Source organism: Cydia fagiglandana, chromosome 10 (genome assembly GCF_963556715.1).
Source record: "Cydia fagiglandana chromosome 10, ilCydFagi1.1, whole genome shotgun sequence".
Lineage (NCBI taxonomy): Eukaryota > Metazoa > Arthropoda > Insecta > Lepidoptera > Tortricidae > Cydia > Cydia fagiglandana.
The window spans coordinates 10,859,427-10,886,411 of record NC_085941.1 but is presented as its reverse complement, the minus strand read 5'-3'; the positions used below and the strand labels follow the sequence as shown (position 1 = coordinate 10,886,411).

Genomic DNA, 26,985 nt, shown 5'->3' with positions numbered 1-26,985 from the left:
AAAACAGGAAATTTTCGAAAGCTGCATATTATTGTTTTATATTTGTAATATTTTTAATACAAAACAGCTACGTCAAAAAGTATTTTGCATATTATTCATTTTATTCTTTGTGTATACTTACATTGTCACCACTTTTAACCAAAAATAACGATCACGTAAGTGATATTAATCCAACGCTTTAATCGTATAAGCAATCATCACCCTGCATCTCTCTTGCACTGATATATCTATATATTTATAAAGTTCAAATGTTCCTCCAGGTTGAATAGAACTTCAGCTACAATACTAATAAGTAACGTTAAAGTGTAGTTGAACGATTAAAATACACGGGTTATTAAATCATTCGGCTCATTGGGCGTATTGTGCGGGCCGACCCGAGTATGAATATTTATAGTCGTTAAAACCATAAAATACAGTTTCCATTTATACTGGTGTGGCGTAACCAAAATTAAGTCATGTGTCGTTGATTATATCAAGGTGCATTTGATCACTATCAGACAAAACTTTCGCGTAATCAATAATTAACAATTTTACTTTTAAATGCAACCTGACACTGCGTCATAAGTCATAAATATAAAATTTGTTGTGGCATTGTTCAATATGAAAATATCACAGAGATTATACATTGATTAACGCGTTTATTTTGTCACCGGTGAAAAAAATGTATTTAAAATAACATTTTCATGTAAATAGTTACCACACGAGGGAGAATAGCGAAAAAGAGGCATCTTCAGAATCGAGAATCATGATGAAAACATGATATTGATATTTATTTATCTCCGTGCGTACGTCACTGCATGTGCTAGAACGTGCTAGATACATAGCCACTTGTTTGTGGTCTTCAAATTTATTTTCAAAGGTTGAAACCGAAAATATGCTGCATTGAAGCATATCTGTATACCTTGGGTAATTTTAATGGTAACTGTGAAATTGTTAAAACACGATATTTCCTATCGCACTTTACCCAAATATACATTTTCACTTGACCTTTTTGATTATACATATATATTTGTGCTTTAAAATATATTAATGAAGATTCTTAAACAAATTATCCAAGTTTATTCTCAAGTTTAATAACAGGAAGCTTCATATCCAAGTATCGTCCCAAAAAGTGGAGTCAAGTGCTCTTTACTCCTGGCCTGCACGGGGTGGGTGAAGAGACTCGGATTTTTCGTGAGATGACTTGAATGGCTAAAGTTTTGATACGTTAAACAAAAATCTTCGTAACAAGGGTATGTCATTAATTTTAATGGTTATAACTTACCTTTCTTATACTCATTAAACCAATAGGTTTTTACCTAGTACCTACCTACATATTACTTAGGTACTTTTGATATAATAGTATGGATACCGTAATTCATCCTATCAATTTATATTTACACTTCACAAATTATTTATAAATGGGAAATAAGCATGAACGTGAAAATAAATATGATAAGTAACTCTGCTAAAATACGCATCCTAATAATCGAAATAGCCTATAAAGTTGAGCTATTTGGGCAACAAAATTGTTTGACAATAAATAAATAGAGCTGTCCAATGTCCATTTCTCACTTCACGGAATTACGGGGCCCAACTTTCTGCTCATTGCGTTTGGAAAGTAAAACAGAGCGCCCACCGACTTGGTTTTGGTCCAACCCTTTTTTGGCTTCACACACCAGAATAATTGGGTCTTTTGTGGTTTCCGACGACGTGTGTCCCGTAATGGGCCTGGCTTTTTGCGCCTTTGAACAGCGTCTGCTTTTATTAGGTCCTTTTTAGACGACACTCTTTTAGAAAATATTCACCGCCCTGGAGGCTAACTGACCTACCGGAAACTTTTTTTAACTAAAACATGCCACGTGCCTTTTTAATGTGTTCAAAGATTTTTGAAATCGAAATGTACAATAAAAGAATTTTTGAAATCGAAATGTACAATAAAAGAATATCTTGTGCATCGCGCTCGCTTTACTGACAAAAATATGTATGAGCGGTGCGACACATCAATTCGGTACCTATACAATTTTTCGCGGCTGAATATATCCCCTTATCAATAAGTACTGTCACTCCACGGAATGTTCTTGTCATTTATGATAAATTACGCGTGACAAAGCTTTGGAACAGAACGCGTTTTACGTTTTATGTATTAAGTAAATCCATCATTTCCGTGATTCCTAATGACTAGCTACTTTCGTGGCAGTAAAAGGTCCATAAAAATTATGCTATAACATAAAAGTCAGGGAAAGTTCATTAGCGGCATAAGCATTTTCGTTTTCCACCCCAGCTTGGCACTTATTACATAAGGCGGCGTCCACACTGCCCTAAGGCAGTTTGAATTTTATGAATAACTTTTAATCGCTTCTCTTCCGCTTAGACTTTTTGACTGTAATTATTTAATAAGGACATTGAACATTTGTGTTCGTTTTGTTTTTATTTTTATGTCGGTGATAAGACGGTTTTTGTTTTGCTTGTACTTTAAAGCCAAACTGAAGTTATTTAAGTCTTACTTTTACGTAATATAACTTTTTCGTTTTATGGCGGCTATTAACCAGCCAGTTATTAATTATTTAGAATTAAATAAAAAAGGCGCAATTTCATTTATGTTTTTCATTGGAAGTATGTAGAGGTGTTCCGTTGTTTATGCTTACAGATCGTACAGATAGACACACAAATGTTTATACATACATGTTCGTAGAAATATTTGCAGTTGTGTAAGCGCAACTGTAACGTACAACACTGAGTGCGAGCTGAGCACATTAGCTGCAGTAATTGCGTCACACCCAAAAGGGGAGTATAACAGTAAACTTACCTCACCCTGAGGCTGCGAATGAGCAACTTAGCGTAATTCTCCTTTAGGGGTGTCATTACCATTTGCTTGCCGAGCACCACCAGTGTAACCGCTACTGGCGCTCTTTGATTACGCAATATAGATGACGAGATGATTTGATAGCTGTTAGTCCAAATTGTAATTCGTCCAAGTAGCGATTTGTCCATTACGTGGTTCGTCAAGTATCATTTACGCCGTTCGCCCATATCGCGATTCGTCCAAGTCGCCATTTGTCCAAATCTTAGTTCGTCAACTACGTGGTCCGTCAAGTATCATTTACACCGTTCGTCCATATCACGATTCGTCCAAGTCGCCATTTGTCCAAATCTTGAGCGTAGCGAGGGACACAAAATAAACACTCGCAAGAAAAACCAACTTTCCTCTCTTGTTGCACAAATAACTATTTACGTACCTTTCCCACACCTATATACAGGGTGTTTTTTGACGTAAAGCGTGTAGGACTAAAAGCGTGTTGGACGAAAAGCGTGTTGGACGTAAAGTGTGTTGGACGTAATGCGTGTTGGACGAAAAGCGTGTTGGCCTAAAAGCGTGTTGCCCTAAAAGCGTGTTGCCCTAAAAGCGTGTTGGCCTAAAAGCGTGTTGCCCTAAAAGCGTGTTGCCCTAAAAGCGTGTTGGACGAAAAGCGTGTTGCCCTAAAAGCGTGTTGGACGAAAAGCGTGTTGCCCTAAAAGCGTGTTGGACGAAAAGCGTGTTGCCCTAAAAGCGTGTTGGACGAAAAGCGTGTTGCCCTAAAAGCGTGTTGCCCTAAAAGCGTGTTGCCCTAAAAGCGTGTTGGACGAAAAGCGTGTTGCCCTAAAAGCGTGTTGCCCTAAAAGCGTGTTGCCCTAAAAGCGTGTTGGACGAAAAGCGTGTTGCCCTAAAAGCGTGTTGGACGAAAAGCGTGTTGGGCGAAAAGCGTACTTAAATTCATTTGGACGAATCGCGTTTCGGACCAACAGCTATCAAATCGACGAGGAATGTAGGGAATAGGGATGGCCGGCCAGGAACATTACAGGTGGGCTGGTCGTCGATCGCTTTTCGCGTTTATGCAGCCTACGTTGGAGTAAGAAGTGAAGGTAACTGTCTTGGTGGCATTCCTGACACTTCTTGACATTATTATGATGATATGATAATAAAGTCCCCTATATGCGGATGGTCATAGAACTCATAGAAACTAGACGATGAAACAACGCAACTTCATCGAGCTTAGTTCGTAGAATGGAAATCGTCTTAATGTTGAAGAAAAGTACTCTCAGCGTTAAAAAAATCATTTGAAAATGAAAATCTCGACAGTTAACTTATTACCCAATTTAATGTGTTGAAAAATAAATAGTACTTCAAATAAACATGAATAATACATAAACTTACGTGAAAATGAAAAATATTATTCGAGGAATCGAACTAATCCATTTTTATTTATCAAAAATTTACCAGTGGTAATCCAGTACTATTTTTCTACATTACTATTCATGTGTAAGCCGTTTTAAATTTGATAACATTGGATAATATGTATAAAACGACAAAATCATCACGTGTATTTATTAAGTTTAAGGTGACAGTCCACTTCCAACGACAGCTGCATTACTGTTCATTTTACTATAGAAATTGACAATGACAGCGACGCGTTCAGTACCGGTAGTGTAGCTGCGGTTAGAAATGGAATGTTACCATAAGAGTAAACCTTCTAGTTACCACGATGGCTCCATTGCATAGGTCACTGGTCTAAGTAGGTATTTAAATCAAGACTAAACATATTAGATTTAAGTATGCGATTTTAATCTAGACTGCTACGTATAGCACTTGAACAATTTAAGCAGAATTTCAAATAAAGTTCACGTGAGGTCAGGCGTGCCAAAGGAAAATTGGTGTTTCGTGAGATTCGTAATAAATTACATTTACTTAGTTTAATTTCTTTTCACGTGGCTTAGTTTTGTATTAGGTACTTTTAATTATTCATGTTTATAAAAGACTTTATATAAATAAAACTGTATAATAATGTTTTTAATGAATGAATGAATGAAAACATTTATTTTCAGGCAACTATTGGCCCATAGATAAATACCTTAAAACTAGCATACATATTATTACAAAATATATCTTAAAACTAAAAACACAATTATGGTTGCGACGCAGTTCGCAACCCCGCAGTGTCAGTTTAATGAAAATTGGTCTCTGTTGTTGCTTAGTGATTGTTTTTTAGGTTAATTATATATTATTATTAAATAGGTACATAATTATATTTCTATATATTTAGTGTAAAATACACTTATTATTATATTCCTTCACATCTTTGTACCTTTTCATTTAGTTTTTCTAGCAAACTTTAGTTTTGGACTTCAGCCACTAAACACAAAAAAACTCGGAAATTAAAACACACCTTCATTTATGTATATGTATATAAAAACCAAACGCTTTTAACACACACATATCCGTTTGAAGTCCATTTGATAAACTACTAATCATCCCATCAATAATTAGTGTATTTTTCTAATGAAACTTTCCTTTGATTACATAGAAGGCCGTCGTGGCCACTTTAGAAGGTGAGCTAGTAATTTGGGTGGCACCGGCTGTGTTTGCGCCCCGTCGCTAGGTGACACACGCCGGCCACTATTCCGCTTGATATTGATTTTCTAATGTGTGCCCATTTGTACAATCACAAAATGAGTTTCCTTTATGGGTAATTGGAAGCGAAACGCTGTTTTGTCATGACATGTTAATGGTAATTCAAATAAAATTAAAACTGACAAGTTATACAGTGTGGAAAGTCGGGCCATGGAGGGAAACTACCTTAAATCCTTAAGCTGGCTTATTTTACTTAAAGGAGACATTCCTTTATTTTTAAAAAGAAACAAAACTGCATTAAAAGATTTTTCTTTTTTTCTACAATTGTCTAAAAAAACTTGAGTACTAAATATTAGATATTCTGGATATTTTGTACGACAGACAAGTGTAAGACCTAATGTTTCTTGGAGAAATGTTATCATTAACATTAACTGTATCGACTAATAGAATAAAATTGCGAGTGTTTATTTTTTGGGTTTTTTTAGTCGGTTCGAGTCCCGGGCGAGGCAAGCGAGCTTTAGAAAATCTTTGTAAGCAGTTTTGTTTCTTTTTAAAGATAAAGGAATGTCTCCTTTAAGTAAAATGAGCCAGCTTAAGGATTTAAGGTAGTTTCCCTCCAGGGCCCGACTTATCTTTCCACACTGTATTATAATACACGTAATATTATTAAAAAAATGGTCTGGAAGTTGCTTGGAGCAGGGTCTCTAGGACACTGTAAGTTTGTATTTATTTTTTGCACCATTGCTTAGCGTGCGGACCAAAAAGAAGAAAATCAGTTCTAAAAATATTGCAATAATGGCAGATTTAGTGACACACGACCAACGACATTCTATTTTAAATTATCAACGGAACTTATCTACTCACTGTCATGTTAAATTGTACTTTAGGCCTATTAATAATATCCGTCTAAGCTAACTTTGCACTTAATTGAATAAAAAAACCGGCCAAGTGCGAGTCGGACTCGCGTTCCCACGGTTCCGTACATTACTCAATTTTTAACAATGTATTTTTGAAAAGAAAGAAAAGAAAAGAAAATACATTTATTTACGTCAAACCAACAACTTAAATTACAAATTTAATATAGAGACATAGACATTTTATATGTGAAACGCAAGTGCCTTTAAAAAACCCGTAGGGGTTGGATCAAAAACTAAGTAATTACCTAGTCCGACTCACGCATGACTGCTTATTTCTAACAGGTTTTCCTGTCATCTATAGGTGAGGACCTATGATATGTATTTTTTTATTTATTTTAAACTCAGTAGTTTCGGTAATAAAGGGGCAATGGTCATTTTTTGCCTATTTTCTTGAATTACTTCTAAATAGTTTATTCTAAAATTATAAAAAAAAAAATTTTAGATTCTTATAATGATGATATTGGCACACTTTGTCATTGCAAATGACATGTGAAGTTAACTCTGCTTACATTGATTTAGAGTTCTAATCAAGTAATAAACAAATACTCACTATTACTTTGATAAATGCCCTAAAAAATCTGGGCCATATTTTACCAACAAAAGGGAGAATTTCTGAGTGAAAAAAAGGAACGAACAAATGGAGCGTATAAGCTTCACGGATGAAAACAATAGTTACAGTTCATTCGGCATGACAAGAGCATTAGTTCTGTTGTGCCGTGCACTGGGGGACAATGAAATCTATGCCATTGTTGGGTGTAATTAATCAAGAAAAGGTCTTGAGGATTTTTTAAGAGCTGGTATTGTTTTGCCATTGTTTTTATTGTTTTCCTTAAAGGCAGAAATTGCAACGAAAACAAGCAAACTTAACTTACCTACTTAAAATTTCGGATTAAATGCTATTGAAATTGGAATAATGTGTTGTAAAGTGTAGTGAAAACATAAGTGGCTAAGGCTATTTATTATGTTATGGCACACGAGGGATACATAGTCTACTATTTTATGTATAGTATTCTGAAGTAGTTTATAAAGATTTGCCTTTAAGTACTATTTGGTGAGTGCTATAAATTAACTTGTGCTAATAAATAAATCAAATATTATTAACAAAATGTTAAAACCTTTACTCGTAAATCTCAATAATAAATATATGATGTTTAAAAGTACCTGTTACTGAAATCGGAAACTTTCTGGTTCGTAAAGATTGTTGGAAAATATCCCTTTTCTTTAGTAGCGGCGCTCACGAAACAACGTTGAAAAAAGTGGACCAATTGTCCCGCCAAATTGCACGCGTATAGAAAATTGGGTGCATATGTTGTGTGTTTCGGGAAAGATTTTCGTTAGTTGCCTGCTCGTTTTTGGTTGATATTGCACACTAAATGTATTTGGAATTATGTACCTACGATATAAATACAAATAACGATGTTCCTGCTTTTGCTACTAGTCAGTAATATTAACGTATCGACACAATTCACAACAACTACATATATAAACGTTAAAACCATTGATGGCATTATGATTCATTGACTTAAACTAAACTATAATATTATATCTTAGTTTATTCTAAAAATATCTAATATTGGCTTATGTATGTAGGTAAGTGATTTAGATCAACCTTCTTCATACCCAGGTAATTTTTGCTCACAGAAAATCCGACATTTATGTAGGTCACTTAACTAAGTACTTAGGTTTTACCCTACTTCGTGAGTGTATTAGGCTTCATGGCTATGATGAGAAACGAGTATGAATTTCAATGTTATCATTACAAAATACCAGCTAGTAGTTGAAAAAAGAACCATGCACGCTCACAACAGACAATATTTCAAAAACTTTCGCACTCCATGACATATTTTGTTGCGATATCCTAAATTTACTGCCCTGAGCCGACCCACACAATTCCACAATCATCGATCGTGTAAATCCGGCTTAAGCTGCCCTTTTGAGACTTAGGGAGGGCGGGAGCGAGAAAAACACGACTACACCTCGTGTAACAAAGGGAATACCTACAGGATAACACTTAATCGCATACGCGTCGGAATGTGGGGGCTCCACAGACTCGCACAAGTATTAAGGGGAGGGTTTTCAAAATCAACCTATTTTTGATTTAGTGACAATTAGACTTCTTTTTCTTCTTCGCGTTGTCCCGGCATTTTGCCACGGCTCATGGGAGCCTGGGGTCGGCTTGACAATTAAACTATTATTAAAAAAATTGCCTATTGTCAGATATACATAACTAGTATAAAAGTGGCTAAAAACATGCAGAAATTTTATCCACGGTTATAATTTTATATTTTCACATAAGTATTTTGCACAACTTTATAAAATAAAGCCGGGTTTAACACATGTCGCGGGGAGTGATGTCTAAAATAGTGTAGACGGGCATTTTCACTTAATTGAACACCTTTAACGGCCGGTTAGCAATCGTTACAAAACTGACGGTCAATGTCAAATCCCATACATTTGTCAGGAATGTAACGGTTAGACGTTACTGAAATACGACTTAAGTCGCGCTTAACTTGTACAAGTTAAATGAAAATGCCCAGATATATACATACATACATACATACTCTCCCGGCCTGCTTCGACCACGGCGACTGTAGATATACCCTTGAATGGTATAAAAACGTGGCCTTAAGTAGAGTACTCGTTAGAGCACAACAAATGATGGATAAAAGGGTTTAAGTCGGCATTCGGTCGGACAAATAGTAATTCGATAAAACCTCGTGTTGATGGAACTGACGTTTCGGGGATCTGGGTCCACCGTAATAGATTGCCAGTGATTGCTCTTCGTATTTTACCCACACTTGTTACAAGAATCTTGTTGTGATCATGTTAACCATGTTTGCGCTGTGAGCAATTAATTGTTACATCAACAGAAGCAGTTTTGAAAACGTGTAATATACTTACCTAATATCATCTTTAATTGAATAATGTTACGGTTTAGACTCACTTGTTTTTAGTCACTCGCGCGACATGTTTCAGAGAGAGAGGTCGCACTGTAAGTGCTTGAGAAAGGAGCTCTCCGAAACATGTCGCGCGAGTGACTAAAAACAAGTGAGTCTAAACCGTAAAATTATTCAATGTTAGTGTGTCTCACAACAGTTTAAATTTGATTATCTTTAATGTTACCAATTTTATTTCAATAATAATGCATCCCGATCGTACACTTGTAAACATTGATCTATAGGTAGAGTCACATATTCTTAATAATTAATTCATTTCGTTTTTTAGGGTTCCGTAACTCAAAAGGAAAAAACGGAACCCTTATAGGATCACTCGTGCGTCTGTCATTGATCAAATCCACAATTTTGTATTTAACCTAGAAGGCCATTAGAACTTGATTAGATCTTTAAAGGGAGACCGCTCCTATTATATTTCATTTGCGCTGGCGTGCTACGGTTGCTACGCCGTAGCTTGTAGCATTGTTTTTGCTCTATGTACCAAAAGCTCTTCTCGTCCCATAAAAACTCACGTAACTGACGGTAGAAAATATTAGAAGCTGTAAAAAAATGACTTTCAATGTGTTCAAACATTCAAAAAGCGATCCATTACTACATACTAAGAACGCTTTGATCACGTCTCTCTTACTCCGGATATTTTTCAATCTCATCCTCGGATCTTTAATGACTAAGCAAGTGCCGGTTGTCTGTTCTCGATTTAGCTGTGGCTCGTTTATCAAGACCACTGTGCCGAGAAACAAAACTTGGTTAGAAGTTTGTACTTGTAATGCTATTAAAATTTAACTTAATGCTCTTTTAATGGCAGCCTCTTTATACGAAACTAATTTTAACTGATGACAGCTTTCAAGTTGTGACGTACACTTGAGACCAAGTTGAGTGGTAATTAGGGCGATGCTTGTGTGTAAACATTAACTTAGCATTAGCATTTATATAGTTAGAAAGCACAAGCAAAAGGGACCAGTAGAATTGACACTAAAAAATAATTAGCTAAAATAATTGAGCATCCAAATATATGTATCTATTCTTAAAATAATCGCAATTAACTTACAGCACACTTACTACCTAACAAATCAATACTCGGGTTACTATTAGTCACTCAAAAAATTACGAGTAAAGTGTACCAAGTCTCTAAGTAACTTTGTAGGTAGATATACTTCATATAAAAATCCTCCATTAAGTACCTACATTTTCTAGATTAGCCACACTTTTATCCCGACCTTACAACTTAATAATCCGGCAACAACGTCGATAACCGTATAATTATCCCGAGGGAAGTGGCCATATACATTAATTTGGTCGGTAGTGTATTGCGAAGTACCTATTTGGGGCTCTTTTGTTTCGCCAAGCATTGTTGCTCACCCCCAATCCGTTGTGCGGAAAGTTGTGCCAAGTCGGGCGAGCGGGCCAAGTTTGGTTGAAATCAGACAAGTTACAAGGTACCTAAAGGATTTTCACTTCTGAGTTGGCTGGTGCGTGACGCGGATGAGGCTTCACGTCCGTTGTTTTATTAGTAAAATGGCCCTTTAACTCATATACAGGGTGATTTCGGGGTCGTGTGGCAAGAGAACAAGACATCATACAGAATTCAAAGATGACCACAATGATGTTGTTAATTATTGTTTATCGCCAATAATGATGATTATTTTTCAAACGACAAGTAGAAGAAAACATTTTTGCATACAATTTGGTCACCCTACTCAATGTGACGTCTTGTCGTTTTCCAAACAGCGTATGTCAAAAGTCATAGGGTGACCATGATTACTTAATATAAGATAAATTTTACTTGAAAAATAAGAAAAATAAAACTAGATCTATTTTAATCAATTACTACCATATATTATGATAATATGGATCACTTACAGAGTCAGAAAAAGTGAATTTGTATCACGACCCAGAAATCACCCTGTATAGGTACATCATTTAAGAGTTGTTGTAATTTCATATAATTTTTTGTCAATTAATAAAATAAAAAGAAATAGACATGTCCCGCTCCGAGAATTGGCCACGAAAATGGGATAAAATTAGTTAGATTTTTTTTATAAACTTATTGAAAGGATCGAAAAAATATCGTAATGTCTATCCAGCTGGACTTAATACAATTACTGCCCATCCGGGTCACGTTTGCTTTTCTAGTTAAACTTACTAAGCCAACACAATTTCTGTCTTTGTTGTCTTTCTGTTTAATGTCTAACCGTTTTATTACTACTGAAGCCACAACATGGTCAGAATATATTTTTTTTTTATTATGAATGGGCTTACTCATGGCCACAGACTAGCCGAGGCGTAGACGTGGCCTACGATGGAGCGAGCTCGCCACTGTTCACTTTATTGCGATTCAAAATTTGCATTCAACATTCATATTTTGAATAAATTTAATTTTTTGTCACATTGTAACTGTGGGGTGTTACAGAAACTCACTAGACGACAGAAACCGCTTAGTACAAAGTCGCTCACGTCTCCCCAGTTTGTAGTGATTTTCCTGTGAGGAATGTTGACGAACACTTCGGTTAGTTTAGCTTTAATTTCAGTTTAGCCCTGTGATTAACTAGTAGAGAATGCCTTGCGACGTTAATTTCGCTGTACTTTTATAATATTATTTTCACAATCTCATAATTATGTTTTATTTCATACGAACGATAAAGAAATATTTGTATAATATTACATTACATACATTCTATATGTGTACTGTTATCAATATATTTACAGATATTTAAATCATTTATTTACATACAATATAATATATATACAGTGGTACAACTAAACGAAATTAATAACTAGCTTAAATCTAAATAAAATAGGCCCCTGAGGCATTGTACCAAGGATGCTGGCGGCATTTCCCCGCATTTCCATTTGTATAATATTAATTGTCTTCCGACAATTTTCGAAGAAAATACTTAATCTTACAAAGTTGTAATCTTCAAGTACTTACCTAACTATTTTATGGATTCGTCAACCCTTTAAAAAAAATCTTAAACGTTCCTACCAATAAACATAATAAATTGTTGATAGATATGTATAGTATAACCAAGACAGTAATTTTTCCACTTTTAAATTTATTCTAAGCTTAATAGCATCGTTCGCAGACGTTTCTGCTTGTTCAAAATTAAAATTAGTATGGGTAGCACATCGTAACTGGTGAATTTCCAATATGACTTGGAACTCCGGTAGCCGTTTAAGAAGTGTAACACTCTTACGGTAGATGTCGCTAAGGGTCCCCTTGACCTATAATATGGTGGAAAGATTTGCTGGCTGGGGATGAGGTCTTGGTGGCTCAGATGGCAGAGCGCTGGAGTATCGATCCAGAGGCCGTGAGTTCAAGTCTCACCCAAGACAGTAATTTTTCCACTTTTAAATTTATTCTAAGCTTAATAGCATCGTTCGCAGACGTTTCTGCTTGTTCAAAATTAAAATTATGTATAGTATAGTACAAAATAGTAGTACGTAATTGATACAGTAGTGACCTAAATAAACAAAGTCTAATTAGTCCGATTTGCATAAATACATCGACAAAGTGCCTAATCAATGTCGGACAGTAAGGATTACGTCATTAGTGCCATTAGTTTGGTGCCATTAGCAAAATAATGCCGGTTTGACGGGACCGAAATAATAATACAATTACTATGAATTGTTGAGTGTGGAAATGCTGTCCTGCCCAATAAAAAAAAATAGATGAAATAGACACCTGTATGTATTTAGTGCAAGACAGTCTGTAAATTATTTTACTCCATTAACAGGATAGCACTTTGCCTCTTTAAACTTAGCTGCTTTAAACTAGAATATAATGTTACAGTCATGTCATAATGGATACAGAGAGACATAACTTCAGCGAGTAAATGCAGAAGCAACGCTACAGTAACAATACCACGTATCTACAATATTTACAAAACAGTGTACCGACGTCAGCCCAACTAGACTCCGAACCAGATTATCGATAAGTTGTCCAACAAACCCCAACAGGAGGTGGAAAAGCGAACAATAAATAAAGCGAGGCGGCCTGTAAATTATTTTAGCCCATTACCACGACAGCCCAGACACAAATTAATCACGGGAATGACTTATAAGGCGTTTAGCACTTTGCCTCGCTTAGCTGTTACGTTTGGTGGCGGGTTTTAAAGCAGATACAATGAAGGATATTTTTCTTTATACTTTAATAGGGTATTTTAAATAAGATATTGTCAACAGAAATTAAGTAATTTGTTATTATGGTCTATGGGAGAGCAAATGATAAAAACACCAATTAAAATAGTAAGTACCTAGGCGAGTAGATTAAACGGTGGGAATATATTGACAGCTAAAATGTTAAACAATATAACATAACTGCTGTAATTCTCACGTATTCGTATTCAGTTTAATGCTTTCGTCAGATATTATTTGCGAATTGATATCTCACTTTTCCTTACATCGATCGCCACAAACTGAGACATGTCAATATAGACACGGCGAAATAACTCAAGTTCAAGACAAATCACCCGCACGATATGGCATCTGGCGTCATCTGTCACCATCGGAACTGTCAAACTGGCCTGCTAAATCGATCACGCGCGAAGTAATATCCCAAGTTAGGCCGGCAAGTCGCGCGAGTTTGACGACCGGTCGTCCAACTTATCGGCGAGAAGTTTTTATGTGCAACTGGCGAACAGCAGCACACTTCGTTTTATTGGATGTTTCCGTGAAAGTTTGCTCTGTCGTCTTTTTAGGTGGACTAGCGACGTGATCTTTGAACAGTTTCTAAGTGCCGGTATTATCTGACCAAAGCAAATTCTCTTCGCATTCAGCTAATAGGAAAGCATATATAAAATGGTCTTTTGTTTTTATCATTGTCGCTTAGGTAAAATAACTTAGGTATTAGACATTGCAAGATTATTTTATGTGTCGTTTAATTTAGGAAAACACTACATAATCTAAGATGTAATGCAAGTATCACGCGGGCATATTGTTAGATCTCACGCTGAGCAGAAACAATACTAACCAATATAATATCGTAACCGTATACGTGGTGAGAAAAAAGACATTTTATATTTTTATATCCTCGAACGAGCCGACAAAGCTCTCGTGTAAAGGTCCAGTGAATCTCGGGTTTCGTCGATGTTTGCCGAAGGATATCCCGGGACAAACGAGTCGGGGGCTGGTGATCCCCGGGATCGCGCGTTTAGGGACACAATAGCGATGGAGACACCCTGATATCGCGATATATTATTATCACTGTTGACACCGCATCATACTGGTCGTTTTTTGTCGCCAATTCAACCTTTTGTTGTTGTAAAATATCGCATGTCCCGAAAAGTGATTCCTTTCAAAGAAAATGTGTGATATTAGTTTTAAGATTTTTCGTGTTTACTTTAGGGTGGTGGGTGCTAAGAAAAGAATGATGTAGGTTTATTTTTGAATGGAGCTAAAAATCTAAAATTGTTATTACTAGTCTGAGTTTAGCGAAGTAAGATATACTTACTGGAATTTATTTCCATTAGATTTCAACGGCAATAAGGCACTATATTTACTAACGGCCCAATTCAAATTTTAGGATACGTCAAATATTACTCTAGATTCGATATGGATTAGATATATCAGTATCAAAAGTGACGTTTTTGGTTGAAAAAACTGTAATAAATACTTGGTAACGATGTGACAAAAGCACCCTACAAGTTAACACAACTGTGAACGTAGATATCATTAGTCAGGTGCCGACTAGTTTCGACAGAAACTATTTGATATCGGATGAAAGTGTTAGACTACCTTTGATCATATTATGAGCCTCACTTCATCTTCGGTTGTGAATATGCGGAGTGTAGCGGGAATTGATATAATAATGTTTATATACCTACATTATTTAACTTACGGGAAATAGCATTGTATATTCTCGTGTTGGTGGAGTAATCGTCAGTCATCTCTTTTCCGAGCCAATCGTTTGATCCAGCAATTTATTATGAAACTAAATTTCGTACTTATATTTTTTTGCTCGATAGAATTAAATAAATACTACTATTTAATTTACGCGGCGCTAGAGCGGTGGTGGCCGAGTGGATATGACGTCCGACTTTCAATCCGGAGGTCGCAGGTTCAAATCCTGGCTCGTACCAATGAGTTTTTCGGAATTTATGTACGAAATATCATTTTATATTTACCACTAGCTTTTCGGTAAAGGAAAACATCGTGAGGAAACCTGCATGCATCTGCGAAGAAATTCAAAGGTGTATGTGAAGTCCCCAATCCGCATTGGGCTAGCGTGGGGACTATAGCCCAAGCCCTCTCGCGCATGAGAGGAGGCCTGTGCCCAGCAGTGGGACGTATATAGGCTGAAATGATGATGATGATGATGATTTAACTTTATCTGCCACATTATTTGCTAAATAAGACTTGAAAATTCAAAGGTTCTAAATTGTATTGTGTAATAGGGAGCCCAAAAAGCAAGCTTGTAGGTGTTCCACCTCGCTCGGCACACAAAGGATGTTTGCAAATCTCTCAGGGTAAACACGCTAGTGATCGGATCATGGAATCTTGTCGGCTTGCGAAGATCACTGATAGGTACGGAGTGGTACGCTATCGAAATCATGAGTCAGTGCCTACAAACTATTAAATATGACGAGATTAATTGTACCGTCTGATGTAATACATTAATTGAATTCATAATCAGTATCTTAAATATCCCTAACTTAATTCTAGGTTTAAGTTTAGTCATAGATGTCTGTTTTCCATTAAAATTTACAGGAAATATGGGCTTATAATGCATGCATAGCTTATAATAATCCTGCACGTCGGTGATGAAGATGCAGCCTCAAATCGCTCAAATCAAAGTATATATTATTATTATTATATTATTCAGAGCCCACTGTGTCCCACTGCTGGGCAAAGGCCTCCCCCCTCTTTCTCCACTCGTCTCTATTTAGTGCAATATCTGGCCAGCCTCTCAAGAAGGAGTCCAAGTTATCCCGCCATCGCCGACGAGGCCTGCCGGCTCCCCGGTTAGACTCGTGGGGCTCCCACTCTGTGGTTAACTTGGCCCACAAGTCGTCCGGCATTCGGCAGACATGACCAGCCCAGTCCCATTTTAACTTGGCCGCTTTCCGAGCTACGTCTATTATTCGAGTTTTAGAGCGCAGCGTGGTGTTTCGGACTCGATCCCTTAATTTTACACCTAATATGCTGCGCTCCATAGCTCTCTGGCAAACCCCGAGTTTGGACTTCTGAGCTTCCGTCAATGACCAGGTCTGAGCACCGTAGGTGAGAACTGGAAGTACGCACATGTCCATGAGCCTACGCTTGAGAGATAGAGGTAGGTCTCCCTTCATCAGGTGTTTCATTGACCAATAGCTCTTCCAGGCGTTTTCGGTGCGTCTTATTATATGTATATATAGATACCTATAATAGATTTTAACGTAGGCAACATATTACATGCAACTTATTGTCTGTAGCAATAAGTAATAAATAAAACGGAGATGAATTCAAACACAAAATAATAAATAAAATTTTAACAACAGTAAATTTAGTCAAGCCTATTATTGAGTCATATTCCACCGTGATGAACCCCAATTTGACTCAATAAAAAAATCGGTACAGACAATTAATCCCGGCATCCCGGCTCGGGCCCTTCTGACCTGTGGCGTGTAGCCCGCCGCATATTAGATCACCTCGTGTAATCGGGTCAAGTGCCTTAATTGTCTGCGGTCATATGCAAGGAGCAGCCAGTAATAATTCACTCGAGGTATGGAACGCGAGACGCGTTTGGCTTTAATGTGAATACACAGCTAGACGGAACTAAGCACTGAGGAAAAACCGTTTACGAATTAAATATGAAAATCAGAATTAATCACTTGAACATAGCGAAAATTGGCATTATTATTAAGTCTACGCAGTGAAGACAGGTTGGAAGTGATTCGATGGCAGGTTCGATGCCTACTAGTCGTTTGTATATTTTTGTCCGATCTGCATTCAACATTTCTTAAATAAGAGAGCTAAGAAAGAAGTCTATGGCGTTTCATAATTATATAAATAAATAATTTACTGTCACAATTATTTATTTTCTAAACGACGCGTTTAGATAGGTATCTACGTAGTGAATGACCTCGGCACGAGCTCATAATAATTTGTGTTATTGTGGATAAGTTTGTTGTGTTTAACTTGTTAAAACAGAGTAATGTAATCTTGTATATAGAAGCAACAGTGCCCCCCCCCCTGTCTTTATAGAAGTTATTCGATTATCACCAACTTACACAGGAGTGCTCTGAAAATGTTTGATCAGATTAATGCAGAGATTCACATCGATAAAGTAAACCTGTTATTAATATTACTTAAGTAATCTAGTGGTGGCCGAGTGGATATGACGCCCGACTTTCAAGCCGGAGGTCGCGGGTTCAAATCCTGGCTCCGTACCAATGAGTTTTTCGGAACTTATGTAAGAAATATCATTCGATTGGGCTAGCGTGGGGACTATAGCCTAAACCCTCTCAGGTTCTCACGCATGAGAGGAGGCCTGTGCCCAGCAGTGGGACGTATATAGGCTGAATTATTATCATTATACATAATATATAATCATTACGGCGCACGGTGCTTCCATTAAAGTAGAATATAGTACAGATGTGTTCTGATATAAAGACACGCACATCTTTCACTTAATTAATATTTATTACATGTTATGTTACGGGCTTGTGCTGAGAAGTCTGTTGTTTCAGTACTTTTACTCACTCCATATAATAGTTTTTCTCGTTCCTTTTCGTTTTTACATAAACAAAAGATTTACGCAATGCTACGACATAGTATAAATATTAATGAGTTGTCAATCAGTTTGTACATTAACATATATTTATTTATGACAAATATACTCATAATCGAAAAGTAAGTGAATAAATTATTATTTTTTCAGTACAAAAAGGTGAATTGACTGTTATCAACTGATTAAGAACACTAAAAGCATTATTTCGATTGCATATTGTATTTTGATCATAATTCATGACTCAATGATATAGACACAATTGATACACAATGCTCGTTCAATACAAGAGCTCAATCTAATTGCACAATCAATTAACTATACGACGGCCACACGTATTAATATAACGCATTTAATCGCCTAACGAACCGTGTGCATCGCACATTAGCGTTCTAATACGCAAACACATACCTGACGTTAGCCGCCTGGTTAGGAATCGCCCGTTAGTAATAATTGCCATGATGATGATACACATGAATCGATGCACATAATTACAATCACGCGATGTTTGGGGATGGATATATTGGATATTGCTGAATTAAGAGTACCGATCAAAGTGGCGTGCTCTTGTGTTGGAGGCCAAGACTCATTTTGGGTCACCGCGCCAACAAAGTAAGTAAGTAAGTAGTAAGAGGACTGTTGGGAAAAGCAGCTTCAAAGATTTGTAAGGTATACAAAAAAAAAAACATAATATTAATATTTGTGTCGGCGCTATGATGTTTTGTTAAACTTGTGTTAACGGAATAAGAGGACTGAAATAAATCACAGTTAATTAAATTTGTAATTTTAACTTTGAAATGCAAACAACCCCACTTGTAATTCTTAGAAGGCTTTCAGCATTAAGAAGTTTATGAATTAAGTTCTTATTGGTTCGTTTAATTCTGGACTAATTTATTATATTTTGTTCCAGGTAAGCCTATTGGCACTCGAGTTACTGGTGACCTGTGTAAGTAATTTAGCTGTTTTCGCTGGCCGGCCCCCGGCAAAGCGAAAATTCCATTCATAAAAGATCCCCGTATTATTCCAAGGCGTATTCACAAAGTTATGGGCCCGAAAGGAATGAAGAGGAATTTTCTATGTAGAGTAAAGAAAAAATTGTATTTGCGGGACGTAGATCAAAACAGCGGTCGTTTTCCTTGACTCCAGAAAAATATTAAAATATTGGACCTTAGAGGGAACACACGATGTTAGAAAAGATAAGGCGGGCTCAATTTTGTCGATTCGATGTCCCCATTTCGTTTGCTGAATTCGTAATGGCGGCGGCGGGCCGGCTCGCGTCGTAATCGCGCCGTTTTTGTATTTAATCCGCATCTACCACTGTCGAGACCCGCCGACGGAACTGGAATATAACACGTAACACGATTTTAATTGGTATTTAAGCGGCTAGGTCAGAATACTAATTTAATTAGGAGAGTTACAGCTCAGCAATGAGTTATATTTGCAAATTATTTTAAACTGTTTCTCAACAACGTAAATGCAATTGTTCAGTTAGACTGATTACTTATTCTTTAAACTTCAATATACCTAGTTAAAATATTTCACGATATTTAAAACAGTATTACAACATCTTAAATAAGTGTGAAAGCATACATAAACCTTTTTTAGTTGGAACTCTTTGGAAACATTTGCGTCTCGAACATATTCGGCGTGGTGTGTACAGTCGACGTCAAAGATATTTTTACATTTTCCCTTATTGCAAGGGAGTAATGTGCAAAAGTGTAAACATATCTTTGACGTCGACTGTACCAATCAGTGCTTTCTGCGGTGTCACGTGTAAAATACAGTTTTAACTAATCAAAAAGTTTCGTGGAATTTCATTTCGTTCCTTTTGACAAACAGCAGACCCAAACTGCGACAAATGACGGTCCATTAGACCTCCAATTAGTAATAATCCCACCCTTAATTACAGCTTAGTCTCATCGATCGATTCTCTCAGATAATAATTCCTAAAACTAAGCCCAAACAAATGGATGAACCCTTCGCAAGAAAAGTTGTTTCCGAACTGTGTAAGGATACAATTACAACGCAATTTAGGATACCGCAGTCGTAGATGTGTTTGTATTGTTAGGATAAACATTCTGCTGTGCTAAGTGATGATGATCAATCTTATGACAACAATAGTATGAATTCTAATAAATGACTTCTCATAGTCAGTAAATAAATATAATTTCATTTCCACACTGTATACGTATTGTTTAATGAATATTTAATTCGTAAATATTTAAATTTGTATATTTAGATGTTATTAGCTAACTGTTTCGAAGCTTTAAAATTCTTGACAGTTTTTTTAAATATTTAATTATGCATACCTATGCAAATAACGTTTTGCGAACACATTTTCAAAATTGAAAATAGTGTGATAGTAATTAAATAGTGCCACTTGAGGCTGAGCATTAATTATTCCAAATTAATGTACCAGGAAAGTGTCGAGGGCGCCGCCGTCAATTACGAGCGGCTTCCATTAATTCGACTTACTATGTACTAACAAATATAACTATTCAATTAACTATTAGGTAAGTGAACCGCTTGACGCGGCCTTAGCGTACTGGGGGCCCGATTCGGATTTTGAAATAGACATCTATTAGATATCTTTTAGACATCGCCAAGATACGATAACGATATGTTTAAGATCTAACCTGTCAAATTTGACATTTGCGCTATTCTGGAGATACTCTTGAACGATTTCCACAGGATATGACTTAAAGATCCAATTCACATCTAATATATATCTTACTCTAGCTAACGTAAAAGTGACATTGGTTGCCCGAATTGCGCTGCAAAAGAGAACTAGGTAGTTGATATCTAAACTATAACGTATCTAGAATGGATCTAGTACGTGTCGTCTCTTGTGAATATCTTGAAGTTCGAATACGGCAGTAGGGCGTGTGATTCGTGCTAAAAGGCATATGCTACCATATCTACCTATAATTTTATTCCGAAATTAGGTATTGCTCTAATAAGCACTATGTTACATTACACGTACACGTTTCTCTTTAGCGGAGAGCCAGAATGTGGTTAGCAGATAAAGCAATCGTCGTTTTATTTCAGTGTTAACGGACGGAGCAACATATTTCCAGTTATCTAGCTCCCCACAGCACACACGGTACTATATTTTACCCACTGAAAAGCATCAGCTAAACTACAAAAACAGATAACGTATTATTCCAGGAACAATGTTTAAAAGGATCTACTTGTATTATTCAGGTTTAAGAAACTTTATTCTCAGGAGAATGTATAAAATAACTTATAAGAGAAACATATTAACTTATGTTACTAAGTTATAGTTAAAGTTATATGCACACGTAATGTATGTACCTACAGTGTAGAGTAGAACATACTAAATTAAATAAAAAACTTTGGAGATCACTTAATTTAGTCTTAAAAAGTTCTTGTAAAGTTTAGCCCCTTCATTCATATACTTTACGGGCCTGACTTGGTTAAATTACGTTTCATACCTTTCTTACAAATACATAAGTCCAAATGACAGATAAAAACAAACGATTCATAGCTAAATCAGGCCTGTTTCTCTTTTCGTTCATTCAACTCGTTTATGAATAAGGCCAGAGGTTTTTCCCGAGTAATTTTTTTCTGAACCATGTCCGTTAGGTTAGTCAGTTTTCCCCTCTGGCGTCGTCTGTTGTCGTCGATTTCCGTACCGTGAAAGGTATTAGGATATCATCAGTAAACTTATGGGTAATTGATTAGTTTGGCAATTGATTGAAGGGCTTGAAACCCTTCGATCACTTGTCGACAAAATGAATTTGCATCAATTTCGTTGAAATATAATATATATATTATGAGTGTGGAGTAGATTAAATGAGTCGTATGTTGGAATAGTCAGTAGCTAAGCGGGTTTGGTGTTCAGAATGATTATCTTAAAAATAAAATTGTTTCCAGTACTTACATTACACGTTGCAGTAGACTGCTGACGGTAATGTGAAACAACGAAGATTCTATTTGAGAAATTTCCGGGAAAACATAAAAATTACGATTTCTAATTTTAATTCTATTTTACATTTATTTTTATGCTAGTTGCTAGTAGCCAATTTTTTATTTGAGTGGCAATAAGTTACAAAAAATGTTATATATGTAGCTTAGCAGAAATATTATTATCGTGGGCGTATAAATAGAATAAACCCTACAAGAATAAAGGTCCGCATGTTAAAACTCGAATGCAAAGTTTTGAAATACTTTTCAAAGCCTGCGTTTGCCGGGAATCTTATTAACAATGATGTTCATTAAACAAGTGGGGTTTACGAGAAGGCCCTAACAAAGGCAGCTCTGAAAAAATAAAACCTTCTTATCCGAGTCCACGTGCCCGCAGTAAATACGACACAGTACACAATGTTTTTGGAAATGAAAAGGAAAATTAAGCTCCTTTTTTACGAAAGAATACTTCTACATATAAGATACCTATACCATATTTTCTATCGTAGTTCTTGGGCGTATTTAATGAAAAACAACAACCGACAGAGTATTAGCACGTCGCGTTCTTACACACGGTTTTACATTCGTGCAAGTGAGTGCCAACATCGACGAATAACTCAATCTTCTTAATACCAAACAATTATTTAAAATTTAAATTGTCAGGCGCATTCAAACTGCTGTCCGGATAAATGATGGTACCTAGTGGTTATCGGTGTCAAAAAAGTGGCGTTTGTCGCAAAATGATAGTTATGTTGTCATGTCGAACAGCATCCATCTTACGCTTGGTAGCGGTTTGACTACTGTCTCTTGTAGACTACTGACTGTAGCGTAGTTGCGAACGTAATTGATCGTCGTAGCCGCGGCAAGATAATTCCGTGGCGAGTGACGTGAGCCGCATTGTTTGCGCCTCCAGGCTTTTATTGCGCACTTAATCCCTGTTACTCGCAGCTCGTGTCTGCCCTGGCGACGGGCAAATGCTAAACTAACGCGGCCATCGCATTTAATAAGTGCTGTCACGAACGGTCCGCACATTTTTGGCGTTAGTTGTTACAGCTTCGGCTTTTGGGCTGTCATGTCATACTTGTAGTTCTTGTGTTTATGGTACCCATGAGTAAGTAAATAGTATTTAACGTAAAGGTACAATTTTTGTGTTTGTGCTCAGCTGAATTCAGATATTTTTATAGAAAGAAAATATTGAAACATAATTTCGATCATTTTTTCCCATTTTTTCTGCAATATGATATTATGAAATACTTGTGAACATTCTTTGATAAGACAAAATTGAACCTTACAAGCCAACCGACTTAATAATATGGATGATAAACAAGTCATTTAGGAAATCGATTACTTGGCCTATTCAATTGTATCTGCATTGCAATACTGGAAAAAAATCGTACTTGGTCGATAACAAATGACGGCCGAATGAAATATGGGCGTGGAATATTAAATTAGATAACGTCACGATCGAGCGACACGATAAAACAATAACACGTCGGCCCCGCTAATTATTCGATCCATCAATCATTTTGTGGACCGCCTAACCCCGGCTCAGCCCTTGTTTAGCCAACATGAATTGGAACAATCGTCTTTGGGGCTGAATGTAAAGTTGTGCCGATTGAATTAATTCTATTGCTCTGTTCCGTCTACAGTAACAAATGTTAAGTTTACCGTTCCACTTGCGGTGCCCTTTTATACAGCTTATTGCCTCCTAGGTTAAGCAAAGTACACGCCGTTACTGGTTTAGTGATTTTTCTTGCTTAAAGATAGGGGAGTATTTTTTTTTTATTAACACCTACCACGAAATGGTAATTGAAGCTTAGTAATTACAAGAATTACATATTTGCCCTTTTGGGATGTAGGTACTTTACTGATTTACATACCCAGTGCTGCTAATGAGCAGACAATGTTGTGTACGATAAAATTATTTATTTAACTAATATTGCCACTAAGACAGATTTCTTGCCGGTTAAACCTCCGAAGCCCGACTTTGCTAATTTGGCCAGGCTTAGCGCGGGCCGGGTTCCTCCCCTTGTTAATGCTGCACTTAATTCTAGTATTCAGTGTTTTAGTGAAATGGACGTAAATATCTTATCCGGACCATGGAGCTTAAGCTCTTTTGCAGTAGACTAAAATTTAGCCCAGTGTTTAGCGCCATATTTCGGAGCAACTAGCAAGAACTTAGACGAAACTCTGAGAGTGTACTTACACGGTCTTGGTTAATAACACTTACTAAATTACACCAGCTCTAAGTAAATATGGGTCATTTAGCCTGTTCGTTAGTCTATGCACTTAACGTGGTAACACTTGTTAGCTTTATATATTTTATAATAATAAAACAAAACTCATTTATAATTCTACCTAATTCAACACTGGCGGCATGTAGCTTAAGCCTATTTGTTAAATCTCAGACATTTTCCCAGTAAAATTATTTTTAGCATATAATATTGCACCTGGCCCAGAGGTCTAATCTCTTTTTCCTTCCGAATCACGTTACATATTTTGTTGTTTGTTGTGTCGGGGAAAGTAGATTTTTTTGCGAAAGCAACGTACGCTCGGGCCGTGGTTTTCATGAATTATTACCGAGGGTTTATCCCTGATAAAATTAAATTCGGCAGCCACCCGCCTCGGAATTACGCTCGCTAAATTACCGGTCATTGTGAAACCACACCATTGTTGTTATCCCTATGATGATTGCGACGCCAAATATTGAATATTGATTTTCATACAGTTTTCCAGATTGTTTCGTGCTTTATTGGATTTGTCTCGGTTCGTGCACAATGTTTTTGCTACCAGAATGTTTATTACTCACGAAGTGGTACGTTCAACGAATTGTTTTAGGTTCTAGATCAATAATTACTCGTAACTCTTTAATAAAACAATAATATAGGTAAGTACTTCAATCAAATACATATCAAACTTCCACAGAAAAGAAGCTAAGTATGTTATTATAAGAAATGTATATTTTACAGTTCTTGTATTGTAATTGAAAATAGGTACTTCGTGTCGAGCTTGCCTTCAATCTTCGATACCTGTTCCAATCTCATCGAATTTTTATAATTATACTTTAATTCCTTAAATAGTATTCTACAATATTATTACTAGCAACTAAATGATCATTTTAGCGTTTTCCCCTGTGTGAGAGTCTTGAATTGACACAAATGCCAATTTTCTTGTCATGTGCCAGGCGGATGCTCGCCTGCTCGGCTCTAAAACCGTATAACAATTACCTACCATAACGTGTTACGCATAAAGTTAATTGAGCGGAAGTTCTTGCAAGCTAGTGAAATCGCTTAGCACATATGAGGTAGGTATCGAGAAAACGTATTTCGTAATTTTTTTATGCTTGACTTTCTCAAAATAATGACAAATAGGTAATGGGGAAATATTACTGACGAGCAATTAAAATCATTAAATGTATAAATTCAACCCCACTTTCTAACGAGAATCACACGTATTATTACTTATACAAATTCACATGACGAGTTTCCAAAAGTTCCAATGTTCTATCGCGCTTGTACCTGCGACGAATGTAGAAAGTTTCTTTTTAAAGTCTCACTCGCTTTGGGCCGGAGTAATGGGGGGAATAAGTCGGCGTTCCTCGCGCCTAATTTGGCAACCCGACGCGCGGAATTTATGGGGGTGGAGCCTCTACAGCTTGAAATATTCGAAGGCTCCACTCGACCGTGAGTTATGAATGAATCCCGTTAAAGAACCCGGAAAATTTCTAGCGGCACGAGGCTCTCCACGCCAAGCGGGCTTGACCGACCGATCGGGATTATTGTTTTCTGATTTAGGTGACAACCGCTCGTCCGTCTCCGTCAACTCCGCTTTTAATAAATCCGGGACTCAAACCCGACGACTGACAAATTGTTATGCGCATAATACTCGAGCGCCATTAAGTCACGTCGCCTTTCAAGTTTAAATGCAATTTTAATAAGTTGTAAATTGCGTACGCAGGAACCTACAAGATTAAATCAAATTTAACTTTGCCCCACGCGCCAGGGTCGTTTCAGGGCGCTCTGCTCAGCATTATGTGGGAATTTAAGAGCCATTACCTCGCAAGTTAAAGGAAATTTAAATTCCCTCCGGTTTTGAGAAAACTAGTACGGGATCAAAATTTTAATTTTCAATTTAAAGTCCGCGCTTGTGGAAAGAAGTCAAGGATGTTATCTTTATGGATAAGTTACACAGCTAAGGAAATCGACCATTTAGAATAAAAACCTGAAAAAGGAGGGATCGAATGTACATAACACCGGCAACAGGCGCTTTTCGGACGAATCCAAATCTGTATGATTTATGTGCAGCAATCGTTCGCGACGGGCCTAGTTGCCTTCCCGCCTTTTTTCGCCATTGCCATGCCTGCCTCCTATACCAGTGCAGAACGGCTTTTATTTTTAAAAGAACCAGCCATAAATTCACAAAATATCAAATCTTTATGGCTTCACCTTGGTTTCACGGACCCGTCTGGCCGTTGTTGTAAATCCCTATGAAATATCACAGTTAAAATTAATTCAACTTGCGAAACAGTTAACTAATGTAGCAAAGCAGTTTAAAGTCCGAAGACAAAGTCGACCGGAAAACTTGTCGGCAGTTAGTGTCGGGTAATAAATAACAGGAGTTGACTAAAAATATGTTCAGAGTGGCGCGGAGGGCGGGCGCGAGGCCCTTCCTCACTGGGGCTTAGACAATGCCTTATTACCCTCACAATCAAAACTACAAATTGAATTTCCACTTGTGTGAATGTTATAATGCCCTCGGTTGACTTTAAAACGCTGGGTCGGCACTCTATGCCGCTTCTAAATGTAAACATGCAGTTTTCGGGAAAATTGGGACCACTACTATTAATGGGAAGTGCGGCGGAGTGAATGTTTAAATGAACTTTCTAAAGGCGTGTAAATGAAAACTTAATTAACGAGCCGTATATGAATTTTGATACAAATCGTGACCTTAGAACATCGTTTTAAAAAGCACTACATAATGTAAATATATCAATACGTTTTAATAAACACTAGCGACTCGCCCCGGCTTTTAACAAATTGTGCACAAACTTTCCTCAAGAATTACTCTATCGATAGGTGAAAACCGCAAGAAAGTCCGTTTAGTAGTTTTTGAGTT

The 26,985-nt window shown here is 36.8% G+C and overlaps 1 protein-coding gene and 1 non-coding gene across 2 annotated transcripts in view; both read left to right on the top strand.

The window, feature by feature from the left end:
• Positions 1-26,985, top strand: part of LOC134668163 (protein couch potato) — a 209,517-nt gene that overhangs the window by 131,662 nt on the left and 50,870 nt on the right. The gene's annotated exons all lie outside the window — the stretch shown is intronic.
• Trnad-auc (transfer RNA aspartic acid (anticodon AUC)) lies at positions 12,500-12,572 on the top strand. Its single transcript has one exon. It is a non-coding gene; the product is annotated as a tRNA-Asp (tRNA).